This window comes from Callospermophilus lateralis, unplaced genomic scaffold, assembly GCF_048772815.1.
Source record: "Callospermophilus lateralis isolate mCalLat2 unplaced genomic scaffold, mCalLat2.hap1 Scaffold_113, whole genome shotgun sequence".
Lineage (NCBI taxonomy): Eukaryota > Metazoa > Chordata > Mammalia > Rodentia > Sciuridae > Callospermophilus > Callospermophilus lateralis.
The window spans coordinates 296,055-302,054 of NW_027511570.1; the positions used below are offsets into that span (position 1 = coordinate 296,055).

Sequence of the window (6,000 nt, forward strand, 5' to 3'; positions counted from 1 at the left end):
ATTTAGAAAAACTGTGGACTTAAAATTTGTTGGATGTGAAAAATTCTATCTTGCTCTATCCCTCTCTGCATGAAGATTTATTTTTCTAATGCAGTTTGTATGAGCAATCAGGACATGATGTAAACAGAAAGGAGACAAACAGAGAATTCTAGCAAGATACCAGCACCCTAGCATGGGAATGGGTATTAAAATTTATCTAGTGAAACCAACTGTGTTACTTAATTGCTTAAGTAGTGGAGGAGTTGAAACATTTCAAGGACAAAAACTCCAAGTCCAAAACATTTCCACATGTAGTACTATTATAACTAATATTCTCACCCTAAGTTCCTAATAATTCCAATATCTTCACTTCACCTCTCCACTGGCTGCTTATACACCCTAGACACCATACTGCACTAGCATTTCTTTCCAAATCAATGGCAAACACCTCTTACTACCTCCTCCCATCCTCCTTGTAACTGTCCTTTTTGACCCAGCTTTGAGTCTGTCAATCAACTCTACTATCTTTTCACTGTCTCTCACTTACTTCTCATCTCCCCTCCCCTCCTCCTCTGTACTCCATTTTTAATAGATAAGTCTCATCCTGGCATTTCATTCACCTCACCAGCTTAGAAAACCCTAACAGGTCAATGCCATCTATCTGCCTGCTCCGTATGTGCCCCTGAGCACCTGCTCATATTAGAGAAAACACCTGCTTGGGTCTCACCTCAGGTTCTTGATTCTGAACCTCAAAGGGGCTTTCACCACTGCCAACTCAACCTTATCCCATTTCACTTCTCTTCCACTAGACTCCTGTCTTCCTTAAGGCATCTTTGTTGGTAAAATTGTTATGTCTTCCCACGCTCTACACCTCTCCATCACATGTGCTATGTGTCTCTGCAGAGGGATTGTCCATGCCCTCAAGTCAGGCTTCCTGTTCGTAGGCACATCTCATCCCCGCTCACCTACTCAAAGGCGGGTCTCCTGCCAACACAGTCCTTGCTCCTGTGTTACATAAGTTTAGACCCCTGCTTTAGGCCATTCTCATCAGCAAGAGAAGTGTTGTGATACCTTCAACTTTCAAAAAGTGATCTTGATCCTTGCTCAGGAGCCATCCCATTTCTCTGGATTTTTATAATAAAAATCTTTAAGAAAACATTTTTCTCTTTCTATTCTCTCTTGAAGTTACTCAATCAGTTTTAGCCCCAACTTCAAACAAAATTAGAGAATGAATGATTTCTACATCACTAAATCTAATTAATGGTTAACTCTAGACCTGAAATTCCTGTTTTATTTGAACAATCGGTAGCATTTTATATGATTATTATTTCCATCTTTCCAGAATCCCTCACTCACCTGGCTTAAATCAACCCAGATAATATTTAAATACATAGTAATAGTAATAATTTTTCAAAGTTAGGATTTCAATTAAATGGCTAGTTTATTTCCTCTAATACAGTGTCCAGTTTTCCTTTTTGTACCCAAGGTCTCAAGTTCATATTCTATCACATTTGAGCATCTGTAATTGGTGAGAACTTGGCATCAGGAATAAAAATCATTCTGTGCAATATAATCTTGGAACATAACCTAAATCTGTTTATTTAAAATACAAAGTCATGAGGTCAGGGACCAGATCATTGCATTTCAAATATCTTCGTCTGTTTCAGTGTATGGAAAATATGTTTCTCCTGTAAAGCTTACTTAAATGATACTATACTTATAAAATAACAGATAACATGTTTATAACTGATAGCATAGAAACCATCATATATGCATATATTTGTATATGTGTATATAAATCTTCCAAAAAAACTCATTAACAGCATAAGCTGAAGTTTGTTTTAACTTCATGCAAACCATAGAAAAGAGAGAAGAAGAAAATGAATGCTAATTCAAACACTAGTTCTATTTTACTTCAGGAGGAAATAAAAGATATTTAAATTTTGTATACATGGGGGACAGTTGCTAATAAATAGGTTCTAGTATTTTTACTTTGGATACACTGAATATTACATAATCCATTAAGAACATAAATTTTATGTGTACTCTTCCACTTGTTGAGATAAAACTAAAATGTATATGGTGCTTTCCTTTGATAATAATTTTGCATCTTTCCATAGTGTTAAGAGGGCATGGTCACTAAGTAGTCCTCAACATCACACATTGAAAAGAAATCAAGGAGAGTCAACATGCTCCTGACAACATTCCCAAGCACTTCAAGTATTTCTATTGCGTACAGTTATCTTTGCTGAAAACCTGTAATGAAATTTCCTCTGAGAAATCAAAAGATACCTTCTCTTTAATGTTTTTTTAAATAAGAAAGAAAGCCATGAGTATTGAAGAGGAGGCAAAACAATTCAAATGTAAAATCTGCTCCTTATTTTTTCTCTACAAGCATTTTATTTGTACTTGTTTTTAGTAAATCTCTTCCACAGACCCAAATATTTATTTGCCTTTCATTTGTTATCTACCATGAATCAGGTATTAGGCTTGATGCAGATGACAAATATGAACTCACACACAGGTGCCCACACACACTGAAACCTACTGTCCCTTCCTCAAGTGATCCATATTTTCATACTTTATTAGAAACATAGCATAGAACACTGTAAACACCTCCCTGGCAGTCAGGGACACAGATCCACAATGCCAGATATGTCTCCGTAACAGTTACTGTTCCTTATTTTCATCATTGATTTCTGTTCTCTATTGCCAAAGAAAAGAGTGGAACACTTGATAGAATTGTGATTGATTGGCTATACGGAATATTGAAATTGATCTTTGGGTTGTTGTCTCCCTTCCTCCTCTTTGTACTTTATTAATTCAATGCCCATTTCAAAACTCTCTGTTTGACTTCTACCAGATTCACATTCCTGAAATACCAGCATAGCACTGTGAACATACTCTGGAGCCAGAAAGACAGTGCCTGGAACCCTGGCTCCAGCACTCACTGTATCTGTGGCTGTAAGTAAATGATTTGACATTTCTGAACACCAGATTTCTTCATGTGTAAATGAAGGTAACTTGTAAAATGAATTTCAGTTTATTGCAGAGCTATCAGAATTGAAGACATGTATGTCAATCATCTTGCATCCAGGAAACACCATCTGTGTTGGCAGGATGTGCTGCTGATGGTGAGAATGAGGTAAGAATGATATACTCCAGCTCAGAAACTTGCCATCGCCCTCACTGCAGGATATATAAAACTTGAGACATTGTGTGGATTTTAAGATCTCCACCAACATTTTCTGCTCCACCTATGTGGAGCACAATGTCAACTATTCTCAAAGTGCATTTTTCATGTTCTGATCTCTCAGATTACTTCCCACTATTCCTCCATGCTTTATGCTAATTAGTGCCTTTAAGTTGACAACTTCCACAAAGTAAGAATATTTCTCTTGTTTTGAGCAACTAAGTTTCACTAATTTTTCAATATTCATCAGAAAGTTGAACCTCTTTCAAAGTCTCATGAGTTCTTATAATACTAACATCTCTGCTAAAAATAAAAATTTTTAAGATTTTGATGGATCTCAATTAACCTTGTCATATCAGCATAAAAATAAGGCACTTTTTCAAATAAAGGTGACCTGAGAATATTTTTCATATATTTAAGAATCATATTCATTATCTTTCTGCCTCTAAGAATTAGCTAAAATACGTAAATTAGAGGTTATACCCACTGCAAGAGGCAAGAAGCTCTGTACCTGGGATGAAGCAACTGTTGAAGCCAATGAACATGCAGAATTCAAAAGAGAAACAAAAAATAACATTATTTCACAAGAAAACTATTTTTAAAGTTTCTGAAAAATAAAGCAATTCACATAAACTATTTCTCCAGATATTTTAAGTCCAGATTGCAAAATGACACAAAACCTGTAAATATTGTCTGACTAACTTATTAAATTCCTTTCCAATTTACTATTTCTCAAAAATATGGAAAAAATAGAATTCAAGAACATTTAATGTGTACATAAGGACATTTATGGATAACAAAAAGATTATAAAAACAGAAAAATGGGTATTAATGTAAATAAGATTATTAAGAAATATCATTATATAGTGCCTTATATTACTTAAACATTTCTAATTGTATCTTTTATTTTAAGAATATCTTCCTCATATTTATGTCCAACTGATTTACCCACTGGGCATTTATTTGATAATTTATCTTTGTAGAAAACATAAGCAAATTCTTCCCAATTGATCATAGATATTTTTTTCCTTTAGCCCTGCAATTTATTTCTGTATAATTGAACATCAATTTCTTTTCTTTGTTCTTAAATACAAGATTTTATGATTTTATTCCATGTTCCTATTTCTTCTACATTATACAGGTAACATATAAAACAAAGTCAGTATTAGTGCTATATATAAAGTATACTTTTCTGTTAAGGATAAAAAGAATTCAGCATGAAGTCTCATGAAATGAAAAGTGCATAGACTTTGCATTACAATTTCACTGTTTTTACTACAAGAATACAGATTACTTCAAACACATTCATTTATATGCAAATGGAACTAGAAAGTAAGGGTCCAATATCAATCTATTCTACGACTGTCTAAAATTGGAGTTGAAATTCTTACCTGAGTTTTGTTTAGAGTGCAGTTTTTTTTTTGTTTTTGTTTTAAGACAGAAAATGCATGAAGCTGTCAGAACAGATAATACCTAGAGTGGAAAAAAGGAAGGGAAGCGAAGAAATCAACTGCATTTTAAAAAGATCCCCCAAATCCTGCTTCCAGACCTACAGTAAGTAGTTTTCCTCTGTATCTTATAAGCAACTGTCTTTTCCTTTGCTCTGAGAACACAGGCTTTGCCTAGCAGGAAAGTATGAAAATTAAATAGAAAACCAGAAGGTTATGAAATTCTCTTACCCTCTGGGCTAGCGGGACTGCCCTAGCGTCTCAGTTGCAGACACATGTGTAAACAAGAGAATTTCCTGCATCCTTTTCTCATCTGAGCAGCTCTGGGGGCCTGGCCAACGGGATTGTTCCAGTATTAAGGACACCCCACGCTAACTCCCAAAGGATCCCCATTGGTTGAGAAGTTCTCTCAAAACCGATACCACAACACCCTCTTTGGATCACAAGTAAGATAACCAAAATAAAATAATTTCAATGTTCTCAAAGTATTAAGTATTGTTATTCAAAGCTTTCCAGACAGCCCATTTGAAACTATGTTCTGTGAGCAGAAAAGGAAGAAAATACCTACCTCCTCATTCACATGTATATTTAGTATTTAATAATAACAACTTCTAAAAATGGAAAAGCCTAAAGCTAACAAAAACTATTAAAGCCCCTATCTGGAAAATAGCTAAAGGAAAATTCTACTGCAGGTCATAGAACAATGGAAAATATCACTTGTTCAATTTGGGTTGCATTAAATTGCCAAAAAAGAAAAAGAAATCATATTTAATAAAGTATTTGAGAATACAACTCAGAATACAAAATCTGTCAACCCTTGGATCTTAGTCATGTTGGCAGGGAATGTGACCTGCAGTCCTCTTCCCAGGGGAAGGAGTGGCTTTCCAGTGACATAACTCAGCTGTCAGGAAGTGTTGTGATGAGGGGTGCTGGCAGACCACGGAGAAGAGAGCTTTCCTGGCTGACAGAGGACACAATTCTCGAAGGTAAAGAGCAAGGGCAGAGGAGACAATCAGTATGCTCCTCATGAGTGACACCAGGACAGCTTTGGAAATTAGGAAGTAAATGTCAAGTAACTGAGTTTATTCTTCCACCTTTTAATTTGGAGGATTATTCTTAGCTGAATATCAGGGTTTTTAAAAATATTTTTTTAGTTATAGTTGGACACAATACCTTTATTTTATCTTATTTATGTTTATATGGTGCTGAGGATCGAACCCAGAGCCCCACCCGTGCGAGGCGAACACTCTACCGCTGAGCCACAACCCCAGCCCAGTTGAATATCAGTTTTTATCATTTATTTCTACTTCACAACATCCTTTCCTTCTCATTCCCCGACGCAGTGGAAATGTGACCATTTTCCCCATAGAATCAACAAAC

The 6,000-nt window shown here is 35.5% G+C and overlaps 1 pseudogene; it reads right to left on the reverse strand.

Annotated features, from left to right (window-relative positions):
- LOC143386122 (coiled-coil domain-containing protein 102B-like) overlaps positions 1-4,874 on the reverse strand; it is a 186,312-nt pseudogene extending 181,438 nt beyond the window's left edge.
- Positions 4,875-6,000: the final 1,126 nt, after the last annotated feature.